Here is a 15,149-nt window from a genome sequence, read left to right on the forward strand (position 1 = left end):
GCTTAAACGAGTAACCGACCGATACTAATTATGACCCGTACATATACTGAGGGGTCATATACGAGTTATATATATATTATAGAGGCTAAAATATTGATATTTAGGCCCCAGTATGTTTAAAACTCTTTAAACGAAAAAGGTTTCGTTTATCGATACGCTATAAGCTTAAACGCAATCGTTAATATCAAAACGAGCATTGTAGCATCCGTTAAGCCGAAGAAGATTTATAAAACACTTATATGACATGTTCTAAGCAATCCTTGAAAATATTTTGGAATTTTACAATGAGTCAGTACGTTTTTCTTATTTTACAAAAAGAAGCTGAAAAACACTCGTTTTCGCGCTGGTTTTCGCACTCGAACTAGTTTTCTTGCGAAAACCGAACCCGAATTAAATTTTGGACCGAATTTTACGTTTGGCACGAAAACCGAGGCACCATTGGGCCAAAAAGAGGCCCAATGGGCCCCTTATACTTGCGGCCGCAAGGGGTAAAATACCCCACTTTATTCTAGTACATAGTATATAGTATAATACATAAGATATTTTGGCAAAAAAATTCCAGAAAACTCATTTTCAGCTGTTCTTCTTCTTCCTCCAGCCCAAACCCTAAGGTAAATATTGATTTTTACATTGATTTTAACCATGATTAACATAGTTTAACCATGAAAAATTAATCCTTGATTAGTTTTAAACATGTTTAACCATTCAAAAATCATAAAAAATCATGTAAAATCATGTTTTGGTGTTAAACATGTTTACAAACCAGGAACATATACTCTTTTGGTCAAAAACGCGGATTAGAACATGAATGCAACGTTTTTACGGTTTGAAAGTTCGGTTTGAACCTAAAACCGAAACCCTAATTATCAAGGCTGTCACATAGATGATTTATGCTTTGTTTGATGTTATATGATATTTAGATACACTGAGTTTGCATCCCGAGACCCGGAAAGTCGTTTAAGCTAGCAAAACTCATCGAAAACCGACAAGGTAAAACCGTAACACTCGTTTAAAGGTTGTTTAGTATTAGGTTGTGACGTGCTTGTTGTTAGCTTGTGAAAATTTTCAGGGACATTAGGGATCATTTAAATGAGTCCCTGTTTAAATTTGGTAATTTTTCGATAAACGGAGAATATTTGGTGAATTATTTCCGTTTATGAGCGTTTATTTGAGAAAAATAGATAAACATATTGAAAAATTATGAAACTTAGTTTTGGAGATTAATATGTGATGGTAAGATTACTGGTAAAGTTTGGGGATCATTGGAAATGCCTAAGTATGGTTTGTGCAATTATGATTTAACCGAATTTTAACAGCCGAAAAACGCACAAAAATGCATTTTGTCAAAAGAGTTAGGTTCTGGAGACTTTGCAGGGGCTATGTAATAACATTTAAGCCATTTGTAAAAATTATCGGATTTTTCGGAGGTCGTTTTATATAAAAGGGCCATTTATTATACGGTTATAACCTATTAAATGAATTTTTATAAATAAATAATTAATCATAAATTTCTGAAACTATTTTTTTAAAATTCTCCATATTTTAATGTATTTTTACAAAAAATTACATAATTTATATATAAGCACATATTTAGTTATGATTAATCGAAGATTTAAATTATAATTGTTTTAACGAAACCGGCAGTTTTGTGTTTAACGGACTGACTGGTATGTCAAAATGTCAAAAGTGGTCAAATATCGTATTTTTGAATGAAATTGATAAAAACGAACTTTTTACGAGAATCCCGGACAATTCGGGTGGATTGTACGCGTTTTGTATAATCAAACCCGTGTGAAAACGGAAACGAACCCTGCGATCAAACCAGATACCGAAACCTTAAAATTCTTCCATAAATCAAATCATTTTATCAATCAATATATTTACTTAAGTTTATGTGATCTTACCTAACCCCGAAACGCATAAACGATCAACTTGGCTAGCTCGGGAAACGGTGAAACTGAGCCAAGTCTGATTTTAATCATTTCATAGTATACAACGTTACAATCTAAGACTATGGTCATGTTCTGGGCCTAACAGCTATACCCAGATTAGCCCGATTTGGTTTAAACACTGTACTAGTATTAACAGTACGATACCGTTTATAGGAATCAGGCTATAAGCGAGGCACCTGACCTATTGATACATAATTTCTGTGCGAACTACGATAAGGTGAGTTTCATGACCCCACTCTTTAAACTATTTTACGAACTTTTGGGGTGGAAAGCATGTTTATACACGTTATTTATCTAAACACGGATCAGGATATAATATATCTGAACATTTATATATGAAAAGTCCCTACAGACATAATGATTGACTACGTGCTGATGAAAGATGTTTATTACCGTTGATTGATATATTGAGTGGAGATAATACGAATTGCAAAACATAATGAAATTACACGTGACAGCATGTTTATACAAACACGTTATGTAATGTTAAACAAAACTAATTTGGGAGACAACGTGGTCTGTAATGGCCATGGGGATAACGTTGTCTATGATGATTATGGGGATGTTGTGGGTAGAAGGGGGGCCACAATAGTAATAAACTAAAGTTGAGTATGGCCTATGAGCCAAGTTCTGCTGCAATTTATAAACTAAAGTTGAGTATGGCCTATGAGCCAAGTTCTGCTGCAACTTATAAACTAAAGTTGAGTATGGCCTATGAGCCAAGTTCTGCTGCAACTTACTAAACTAAAGTTGAGTATGGCCTATGAGCCAATTTATGCTGCAACTTATAAACTAAAGTTGAGTATGGCCTATGAGCCAAGTTCTGCTGCAACTTATTAAATGAACTAACTTGATTATGACATGAATGTTAAGAAAATAATGTGATTATGCGTATTGTGGGTGGATGGGGAGCCACAGTATTTGGTGATACGTGATAAATACTATATGTGTATATGTGTCTATATACATGCTATGTGATTAGCCGTAGGAAGTACTATGTGTAGAATATACTAATTATTTGCGTGTACACTATATAATGTTTGAGTTTACATGGAATCATTGTGGGTGGAAGGGGGACCACAGTGGTTGATGTTAACGCGGAACCGTTGTGGGCGGAAGGGGGGCCACAGTGGTTGAGTTTATGTGGAACCGTTGTGGGAGAAAGGGGGTCCACAGTGGTTGGTTAAACACGGAAATTGGAAACAGGTAGTACGAACAAACAATCACGATTTTACCGAAATTTCGAATTTATATTATAAACTTACATGTGTGCATATGCACACACAAGGATATGGTTGTACACATTTATACAACCGTAAATACATATTTTTACATACGCGCGTACATACAAACTATGACTATATGGCGCAGAACTGATTTCGTTAAAACTTATGAAACTCACCAACTATTCGTAGTTGACCTGTTTTAACATGCTTTTCAGGTAATCAGATATGAGAAGTAATTTCCTGTGCATTACGTGTCTGATTGGTGATTGATGTCGTGGGCATTTGAGTTAGAAGTAAGGTGATTGAAGAACAGGTTAAATTGTATCACCTAGTTTGTAAAAGATGTTAGAACGATGTAATAAATTGTAAATTAGTTAGTAATGTTTCTTTATGAATAATGTATTTGATACCAGATGTATCTGTTGCATTTCCGTTTTACGCTTCCGCAATTCTCTTAACGGGGTGTGACGAAAAAACATTGTTCTAGCACAAAAGGACAACAGTTGGGTAGAAGCTATGCAGGAGGAATAAGTTCAGTTCAGAAATCTGAAAGTCTAGGAGTAAGTTGACAAGCCAAGTGGAAAATATTCATTTGGCACCAAATGGGTTTTCAGAAATAAGGGGATTAATGAGGAATTGTAATGAAAAACAAGGAACGATTAGTTCCCTTGGTTACTTACAAGAAGAAGGAATTGATTTTGAGGAAGTGGTTGCTCCTATAGCAAGGTTGGAGGCAATAAGAATCTTTTTGGCATATGTTGCATCAAAGAACATTAGAGTGTTTCAATTGGATGTTAAATCTGCTTTCTTGAATGGAATGATAGAAGAAGAGGTGTATGCCACTCAACCTCCAGGTTTTGAGGATCATGAGTATCCAAATAGAGTATACAAACTTAACAAGGCTTTATACGGATTACATAAAGCTCCAAAATCTTGGTTTAATTAGTTGTCAAATCATCAACTTGCTAATGGATTTCAAAGGGGAGCCATTGACAAGACCTTATTCTATAAGAAAAGAGTAAGAGATTTACTCCTACTTCATCTGTATGTTGATGATATCATATTCGGTCTACAAATGAACAAATGTGTATAGAGCTTGAAGAAGTCGTGAAATCAAAATACAACATGAGTTCTATGGGAGAGATGAATTTCTTCCTTGGATTGCAAGTTCAACAGAAGATGGATGGAATTGATGTGTTGTAAAACACACTTACTTTCCGTACCTTTTTATCACATTTTAAGTGCTTAATCATATAATAAGTAATAATAGTTATGGCTTGTTTTTATATGATCTTACAAAGTTTAATAATTGTGTAGGTTATGAATTTTACAAGAGAAAAAGGTTCGGTTTTTTGAAGGCATTGGAGGCCTTTATGATCAAGTTTGAAGACTAAAACTCAGGCCCGACCCAAGACCACAATATCAAAGCCTTATATGATATTATATTAAGAAAATAAAAAAATAAAAAAAACCCTAGTCTCCATGGTAGAAATCCCGATCGGAAATAGCCAAAAAGAAAGAAAAGAGTTTGTTGTTTTGTGTGTGTTTGGCTAGAATTTGTGTTGGTGACAAGAGGGGCATTGATTGTGTGGCTGGGATTAATTCCCACAGCAGCTCACAAATAGAACAAGAAAAGAAGAATATATTAAAAACCAAAACCCTTTTACCATCTTTCCGATCGGAGCAACAAGTGGAAAATAAACTTAATTTTTGAAGGTTGTGGTGAACCAAGGAAAGAAGAAGAAAGCCAAAGGTGATTCGGGACAACAGCTTGGGGAATTTTTCATCATATAACTCATCCACCAATTGGTAGTAAACACTCCATAAATTTTGTGTTCTTGTTCAAGATTCATACTTGTTTATTTGATCTTTAAACTTGAATTTTTTTGCATTAGAATTGAAGATTGAGTTGTGCTTGATTAATATTGATTATTGAATGAGTTTAATTATGAATTTGTTGAGTTTTATGATGTTTGTAATAAGATATACCTGCTGTCCAAAACTCATGTTAAGCTAAACTCGTTAGTTCTACCTAGGTTTGATGAATATTGTTAGGTTTTAGTAAGTAATATGGATTGTTTGATCATCATGACTTGATTTGTTAATGAAAGTTTGGTTTAATACTGAACCAGGTTGTGTTTATTGGCTGTGATTATGTTAATTATACTCATATACCCCTTGCTTTGATTGACTGAATTAGTTTTGATTGATTATTGCTTGTTTGACTCTTTACTTTGTGTTTAGAGATTGTTTTCGGGAAGTAAAACCGTAGGGTTTAAGTGGGTGTGTTAATTGATTAGATTCAGCGGGTATGCATCTTATTAGAGACCGAGAGATGATAGGAAGTAAGGTCGTCTCATAGCTTTTACTTGTTAGGATTAGGATTGCGCTGAGAGCGGGTTCGGTTGTTGTCGGCATTGGGTTTGTGTGCGATTAGTTGGTCTAGTTTAAGTTAAACCAAATTGTTCCTCTATCCTTGGTTGCGTAGTATTCGTTTCCATTAGGGTCGTGTGTCGGTGAGTCCGAGAGGAGAGTCGACATTAGAACTTTTTAGCAATTCATTTCCCGGTTTGTTCTTAAAATCATTTAAGTGTAAGCTAGGGTTTGTTAGTGAGACCGAGAGGTGATCTAGCTTTTATGAGCGAGCCTTAGTTGTGTCATCCTTAGATACCGGTGTCGTGATATTATTCAATCAATTAGCTTGTTAGACCTTCAATATGATTCTTACCTAGGTAGACACTCTTTCCAATTGCAGTCAAGTCTCTAAGTTTCATCAAGTGTTTTGTAAAGTTAACTTATGTTTAGTTAATTAATTTTGTTAAAGTACGTTAGGTCAAATAGTTAATTATTAAAAATCACAAAAAAATATTATTCTTAGGAAGGTCTTGTCTAAGGTTTAGTGATCATAAGCATTGTAAGGCCCCGTTACTGGTAGCCCTACTTTGGTGTTGGATTTACTCATAAACATAGTTCTACAAATCAAAGTTTATTAAAACTTTTCGCGGAATATAAAACATCAATAATTTGTTACAAAATATTAAATCCTTTCTTTAGAACCAACTTAAAACATCATATCTTAATCACCATTTCTTTCGTCTTCAGATGCCAGCCATTCAATCCATGCCATGTGTCATCCTCATGCCTTCTCGATAAACATATGCACATGCGCGCATACTAAAAGTCAGCTACGCTGATTGAGTTCTAGTTAATCAGGCGACATACAATACATACACATATCTTACATACATACATATCTTAACCTTGTATAAATGTCCATAAGAGGACGTCATATAATATCTATTAAAAGAACTATAACTATTGCCCTACTATTTATATTCTCCATAGAATGACACTCTATATATATTCTCCATAGAAGGAGCATCCTATATACTTCCATAGAAGGAACACTATGCTTTCCATTAAAGGAACACTATTCTTTCCATCAAAGGAACACTGGGCTTTCCATTAAAGGAACACTATGCTTTCCATCAAAGGAACTCGAGGCTTTCCATTAAAGGAACACTATGCTTTCCATTTAAGGAACACTCTATATATTATCCGTAGGGGGAACTCTAGATATAAGTTATCATTTAATATCCATATAAGGAGACAATCATCGCTATTCTTGGCAATACATGCAATATCCGAAGATCGTTCACGTATCGACAAGTAATCATCCCAGCATTACATACAATATCCATATCTTTATTTATAACCTAACGGTACATGCAATATCCGAAGATTGTTCACGTACCGACAAGCAATCAATCGTATCTAACACATATATCAAACATGGCATACACTTACCATTTAAGTTATGTGTATTAACTGTCACATCGAGTATGCACACAGCCCCGAAAACAAAACAAGGAAGTGGGGCTAGAAACTCACCTGAATTTTCTTACGTTCTCCGATAGTAGTTATTCCTTTCTTGAGCTGTGCACGACTAACTTAAATGAGTCGTTCTACAAACACGAGCTGGTCTTGATGTTTTTTAGGTTTGTAATGACGATCTAGCACCAACAAGCTTGGGTTTTCCCCTTCGGATCTTGGCTGGGGTTAAAGGATGGTGTGTGTTTCTCAAGGTGTAGGCTATGGTGTAGTGATAGATAATAATGGAAAGGATTAGGGTATAAGGGGTATTTATACTCCTTTAAGCCCATGCGCCTAAGGCCCATCTTTCCTTTTCGGTCCATAATTCCATCTACTTAGCCTACTTGAACCATCTTATTATTATGTCATCATTTCTCTACCAATTCCAGTAAACTTTTCAACTATTAACGAATAATACATTAAATATTATTCTTGGAAATTTAGGGATGTTACAAGTCTTCCCTCCTTAAAGAGGTTTCGTCCCCGAAACCTAGCTTATTCCTTGTGAAAGGAACACTTCCTAATCGTCTTTGCTTTCTGGGTTATCTTTCTTACTCCTAAATTGTAGTCGTCGAGTGATGTTCATGTGTTTTAGCTATTAATGTAGATTGTCCATGAGGCCCTCTATGTACCAAGTCTTGTCTTGTCCTAAGGGACCACGTTTCGTTCTACTTAACACTATTGTCTAAGAAAACATTTATCATCACACAACAATCATTCATAACCATAATCAACTCATAATAGTTTCTTAGCATAATTAATTTAGACAACTCCAGTCTAACTTTAAAATAGTACATAAAACACGCGTTAAGTGATTAATAAATCAAACACAGATTAAACTTATGGCTAGTAACTAGCCTTTTTGAATGGTCTTTCAAAACATAAGGGGAAACTGTTAAACCTTAAGCACTCTTCTTTGCTTCATGAACTTCCTTCGGCTTCCTACAATCCCTTGCTAGGTGTCCCGCCCTCCACAGTTGTGACACCTATGGTAATCCTTACACTCCTAAGAGGAATGTCCTGCTTTTCCACACCTGTAGCAAACACCTAATCCCATTCTGCACTCTCCTGGGTGTCTCTTCCCACATTTTTTACAAGCGGTGAACTCCTCCTGCCTTGCCTTCTTCTTACGTGGATCCACTTCATTGGCTTCATTTGGTTCTGGGGTTGGGTTCTTTTTCTTTGGTTCCGTCTTCTCCTCTTCACATATGGCAAGGTCCCCATAAACCATCTCGGCCAATTCCACGGCCGAGTCAAATGTTGCGGGTTTACTACCCTTAACCAAAGTGCGAACATTCCGCGGAAGTCCCCTTACGTAACACTTAATCCTCTTAGCTTCGGTGTTCACCAAGTCAGGTACCAACCTAGACAAGTGGTTGAATTCAGTAGTATACTCCCATTGAGTCATCTTTCCCGCTTTCAAGTTCAGAAACTTCATCTCCACTCTTTCAACTTCGGTATCAGCGCAGAACCTCCTCATCACCATCTCTTTCAAATCCTCCCACCTCAGGGCCTTAATCTCATCCCGGGTCTTTCTCTGCTCCACACTTTCCCACCAATACATCGCCTACTTCTCAAACGATTGGGTGGCATAACCGACAGCTTGGTTGGGACGACACTCGCTTATTCGGATAATTTTATCCATGGCAGTTATCCCTTGAAGAGTAGTAATTGAGTCTCCCAAACCAGTCAGTTTCGGCGGGTCACAGCCTTTAAAGGACTTATAGTTGCACCCATCTCTGCCCCTCTTTCTGTCATCAACCTTCACAGACCTCACTATGCTCGAAGCCTCCCTCTCTCCTTCATCATCTTTCCTACCATCTCCTTCCGCCCTTTCAGCAGTTCTTTCACGGTCTCCAGCAGACCTCTCCGGGTTCATATTCTTCACAGCTGTGGCTACTTCTCGGACAATAGCTGCTTGGATTAAGGGATCGAGTTGAACTCCTTCGTTGTTCTCAGGGTTTCTTCCAGATGCGCTTCCTTCAGCTCCGGTGTTGGAAGCTGTTTCTACCGAACGCCAGTTTTACCGCATTTGTAACATGCGGGCCTTGCAGTGCATTCTGAAGCATAATGCCCCACCTCTCCACACTTGTAACATGCATTCGATCCAAGCCTGCACTCTCCACCATGAGTTTTACCACACTTAAGACAAGCGATGGTAGCCTTACCCCATATGCACTCACCACCGTGCATCTTTCTGCACACTTTGCATGTTTCCTTGTTTGCCCCCTTATGTGCCTTCCTCCTTGCATGCTCCCCGACATCTGTTGATCATTTGGTTCCTTTCGCCCCTCCCTTATTACCATCAACTTTCTTACTGTCTTCCCCTGTCCCCTCAATGGCAAATTGAAAAACATGATCCAGCTGATACCCTTCATCGCTACTTGGTCCTTGCAGAGTTTCACTTTTCTCCCTCCTCGTGGTAGTAACTGGTTTCTTAGAAGGTTCCCGGGCAACACGTGGCCCACAAGGACGTCCAGTATGTCCTCCTTTCCCAACAAACCTTCTTGCTCCAGCCATCGTATTATAAATGGAAAACACAAACGTCATCACTCTAGGAATTAGTTAGCACATGATTCGTAAGTTAAGTAGTTAATGACGGTGGCCAAGTGTAATTAACTATTTGCATTACTCCTCAGGTTCTATATACTTCCCTTTATGATTTCACTTGTGCTAGTTTCTACTTTTAAACAGATAATCAATCAGACAATCAATAAATCCTATCCCTGTCAGTCACATGTTATTTCTTTAACAGTTAAGCTAACATTATCATTTATTAACTATATACCATACCGTTACTGAGCTTGCTTGAGTGACACATGGCTATCTTGAACTGGCATCTTCTTTCTTTTCTTACTTAAATCCCAATCTCTATTCGAGTCTAAGCATGTAGGATGCTTAAATCTCTCGAACTTTGCTCTGATACCAACTTGTAAGGCCCCGTTACCGGTAGCCCTACTTTGGTTTGGATTTACTCATAAACATAGTTCTATAAATAAGAGTTTATTAAAACTTTTCGCGGAATATAAAACATCAATCATTTGTTACAAAATATTAAATCCTTTCATTAGAACCAACTTAAAACATCATACCTTAATCACCATTTCTTCCGTCTTCAGATGCCAACCGTTCAATCCATGCCATCTGTCATCCTCATGCCTTCTCGATAAACATATACACCTGCGCGCATACTAAAAATCAGCTACACTGAGTGAGTTCTAGTTAATCAGACGACATACAATACATACACATATCTTATATACATACATATCTTAACCTTGTATAAATGTCCATAAGAGGACATCATATAATATCTATTAAAAGAACTATTACTATTGGCCTACTATTTATATTCTCTATAGAATGACACTCTATATATATATTCTCCATAGAAGGAGCATCTTATATACTTCCATATAAGGAACATTATGCTTTCCATTAAAGGAACACTGTGCTTTCCATCAAAGAAACACTCGGCTTTCCATTAAAGGAACACTATGCTTTCCACCAAAGAAACTCGGGGCTTTCCATTAAAGGAACACTATGCTTTCCATTTAAGGAACACTCTATATATTATCCATAGGGGGAACTCTATATATAAGTTATTATTTAATATCCATATAAGGAGACAATCATCTCTATTCTTGGCAATACACGCAATATCCGAAGATCGTTCACGTATTGACAAGTAATCATCCCTGCATTACATACAATATCCATATCTTTATTTATAACCTAACGGTACATGCAATATCCGAAGATCGTTCACGTACCGACAAGCAATCAGTCTTATCTAACACATATATCATACATGGCATACACTTACCATTTAAGTTAAGTGTATTAACTATCACATCGAGTATGCACACAACCCCAAAAACATAACAAGGAAGTGGGGCTAGAAACTCACCTGAATTCTGTTACGTTCTCCGATAGTAGTTATTCCTTTCTTGAGCTATGCACAACTAACTTAAACGAGTGGTTCTACAAACACGAGCTGGTCTTGATGTTGTTTAGGTTTTACATGACGATCTAGCACCATCAAGCTTGGGTTTTCCCCTTCGGATCTTGGCTCGGGTTAAAGGATGGTGTGTGTGTGTTTCTCAAGGTGTAGGCTATGGTGTAGTGATAGATAATAATGGAAAGGATTAGGGTAGAAGGGGTATTTATACTCCTTTACCATAATTCCATCTACTTAGCCTACTTGAACCATCTTATTATTACGTCATCATTTCTCTACCAATTCTAGTAAACTTTTCAACTATTAACGAATAATACATTAAATATTATTCTTGGAAATTTAGGGATGTTACAAGTCTTCCCTCCTTAAAGAGGTTTCTTCCCCGAAACCTAGCTTAGTCCTTGTGAAAGGAACACTTCCTAATCGTCTTTGCTTTCTGGGTTATCTTTCTTACTCCTGAATTGTAGTCGTCGAGTGATGTTCATGTGTTTTAGCTATTCTTGGAAATTTGGGGATGTTACAAGCGTTTTCACGTGTCCTTGTGTTCGATTCTCGGACTTCTTAGATCTATACTACTTGTGATCGGTACACTTGCCGTTTGTGTGTGGAGTCATTAAGAGTTTCCGTTTTACTAATTTAAAGCTTAGTTGTGAGTTCCATAGAAAAAGCATTCATTAGACACACATCAGGAATATTCATTAGTCAAATCCAAGTATGTACAAGACATCTTAACCAAGTTCAAATGCAAGATTTAAAGACTGCTTCTAGTCCAATGCACACATATGAAAAGATGGTAGCAGATGAAAAGGGGAGCCTGTAGATCATCAGGAACACAGAGCTAAAATTGGTTCACTAATGTACTTGACTGCTTCAAGACCTTATATCATGTTTGATGTATGTGGGTGTGCAAGATTTCAAACTAATCCCAAAGTTTCACATATGATGGCTGTCAAGAGAATCTTCAAATACTTGAAGGGAAAGCCAGAGATTTGGGCATTTGGTATACAAAGAATAATGATTTTGATCTTCTTGCCTACACTGACACTAACTATGATGGATGCAATATGAGCAAAAATTCAACACCAAGTGGATTTAATTTCTAGGAGATAGGCTAGTTTCATGGCAATGCAAAAAAGGAAAAAACTGTGTCAATTTCAATTACTCAAGCTGCATATATTGATGCTTCTGCTTGTTGTGCTCAAGTCCTCTAGATTCGGAATCAACTAACTGATTATGGTATGGACTTCTTGAACACTCCGATTCTTATTGATAATACTGCTTTGTTTATTGTGAAAAATTATGTGCAACACTCAAAGACCAAGCATATTAAAATCAAACACCATTTCATCAGATATTCCAATGAGAAAGGATTAACAAAGATGAAAAGAGTTGAAACTAGTGACAACTTGGCTGATTTGTTCACCAAGCCACTAGATAAGACTAGATTCAACTTTCTATTAAAAGCTTTGGGCAAGATAAACTCTAATGAAGTCTGATTGATGATATATGTTCACATGTGCTAACTGATTATTTGTTTAAAGGTTTTGAGTGATTTACAAGTGACTATGTGTGATCACATGATTTGTACTGTGATCAAAATGTGCTTAAATGAATATGTGTTGCTTAGGTATCTGGGATGCTTAAGTAGGGATTTGTGATTATGTTTCATGATAATTTTATGAGTATGATTGAATCTGATTTGAAATATCTTATCTACATACTTGTCTGAAAATTGATCATACAGTGTGCTTAGAACAAGTTGGCTTATGCATGTTTTATCTTGATGAGGATTTCATGTTCGCCTGCTTGTATTTATGCATTAATGTGATTTCTAATTATGTTTTATTATGTAAACAGTTTGTCTTTGTCAAAATTACTTTTATGCTGAAACTTATGTGACTAAATGATTTATCAAAGATGTTTTCAAAGGTAAAATGTTATGATAAAATAGAACACTTTTGGTGTTGAAATATGACAAGACAATTCAGTTCAAGCTTTAAAAAAGGTTAAATGGTTTTCAATTAAAATTGATCCAACCTTATGTAAATGATAGAAAAGTGGTTATTAACACTAATCTTATGGATTTAATAGGTTAAAACGACTTTTAGTACACTCATTAGTAAGTATGGTAGTTTTCCATGGTGTGTAAAAACTGAGGTGATATAAACTAATTGAAACTGCTAAACTTAATTTGGAAATGCATTGTTCAGAGAGCCTGATTTAGCTTAATACGAATCAATTTATATTATATATATAACGATCTAGTTCATGATATGTATTAGGTGATTGAATGAACGAAGTGTGTGTGTGTGTGAAAGGTGAATTGGACAAAGTAACGACTCACAGGAAATAATTATCAGCACTTGTTAAATTATGAATCAGGAAGTACATATATATATGTGTGTGTATATATATATATATATATATATATATTGAAGACGAAGTCCATTCGTTACACAGTCCATAACGAGTGGGACTCATTTGTCTTCATTCCTTACATAACTTAAATAGTATAGCGAATGACTCATTCGTAAACATTCCACGACGAACAGTAACATAATAATAACGATTAGGCCCATTCGTTAAATATCCTTAACGGATGGCCATATAATATAACATATAGGTTCATTCGTTAAACATCATAAACGAATGAACACTTAACCTAATGAACAGACTTGGTGAAATTACCAAAATTCCCTTTTACACTAAAAACATATATAATAACAATTACAAAGACCGAGATGACAAAAGCGATAACAAACTCCCCCTCGTCTCGTGCTCTTTGTCATTAATTAGCTGAACTGTTTCGTCTCCCAATCCTTGAAGCTATGAACTCCAAACGCGTTGCAAACACACACAACACGCTAGAATTGCATAACTCATTCAAAATCTTTCATGTCAGCAAATCAGATCTCATTCTCGAACAACACGTCATTATTCGACTCTGATAAATTAACGAGCCACATCGGATTAATGACTCACATGAACTCTGTCTTCAAACGTGTACCAAGAAAAATCACAGCCTCATCGGTGCAGTTGTCATAGTACCACCTGTTGAATATCTTGTAAAGACTTTGTGGAAACGTCTTTACAGGCACTCTTTTCATCGTGCATGGCGGCTTGACCTTCAATAAAAGATTCCTCCAAACAGTCTTCGGATCAATCTCGTCTATATACTTTCTCATTGGAATCTATGGCTTGAAAAATTTGAAACCATGATTAACATCAAACAGCAGATGTTGATGGAACCATCCTTCCATTTTATTGCCACCTCGATTCACGAACGGCCGGTAAGCTAGTGTTCGCACATCCCACCTCGGCAGTGTGAGAACATCGTTGATATATTGGTAGTAATGAACACCGAGTTCCCACTTAACGATACATACATTAAACTTAGAATCATACAGCCACAATACAATGTCACCTTTGAACGTCGTCTTTTGGTGAGCAGTTGCACATACTTTGACCTCCATCTCATGTTCTTAATCAACATATTTATAAGCTTCAATAATCTTAGACATTCAAGCTTTGTTACGTACCTCGAACATGCCCTCGAAAGCGAGATCCTTTGAACCAGATCTACTTTTGGATACTTTCTCTTTCTTTTTGTTTTTTTTTTCTCCAGATGTTCTTCAGCAACTTGTACATGCTATTTTGTGAAGAATGGAACACCCTGATCAAAATTGGAACATGTGTATAGATCAGGGTATTCCTCTGCTATCCCTAGTCAACCTCGATGTCTTCATAAATAAACGACGTATCCCAGATGGAATACTGGTGTCAAATTGAACTTAATCATCAATAACTTCAACATCCTCCTCGACTTCCAACGCATCCAATTCCTCATCGTTCAAACCAAGCAACAACGAGATTTGGTATCGAGACAAGGCATAATCCACAAATTGCCCTTCCTCAATCTCGCCAGCGTTCGCCAAACTCATAACAATCCCTTGCTAATAATCCATAAATAAGATAGTGTTGGTTTTGATCGACTCAATTGGAGTCACGATAGTAGTATCTTGATATACTACCAACTATCGATCATCACCAGTTTCAACACCACTATTAGCGGCAGACGTACCAGCATATTGTTTCTGCTCACTGCCACCCATGCCTGTATAAATGTCTTTATCGTCA

Source organism: Bidens hawaiensis, unplaced genomic scaffold (genome assembly GCF_021521415.1).
Source record: "Bidens hawaiensis isolate Kalapana, Puna unplaced genomic scaffold, B.hawaiensis_p1.1 tig00035463_1, whole genome shotgun sequence".
Taxonomy (NCBI): Eukaryota; Viridiplantae; Streptophyta; class Magnoliopsida; order Asterales; family Asteraceae; genus Bidens; species Bidens hawaiensis.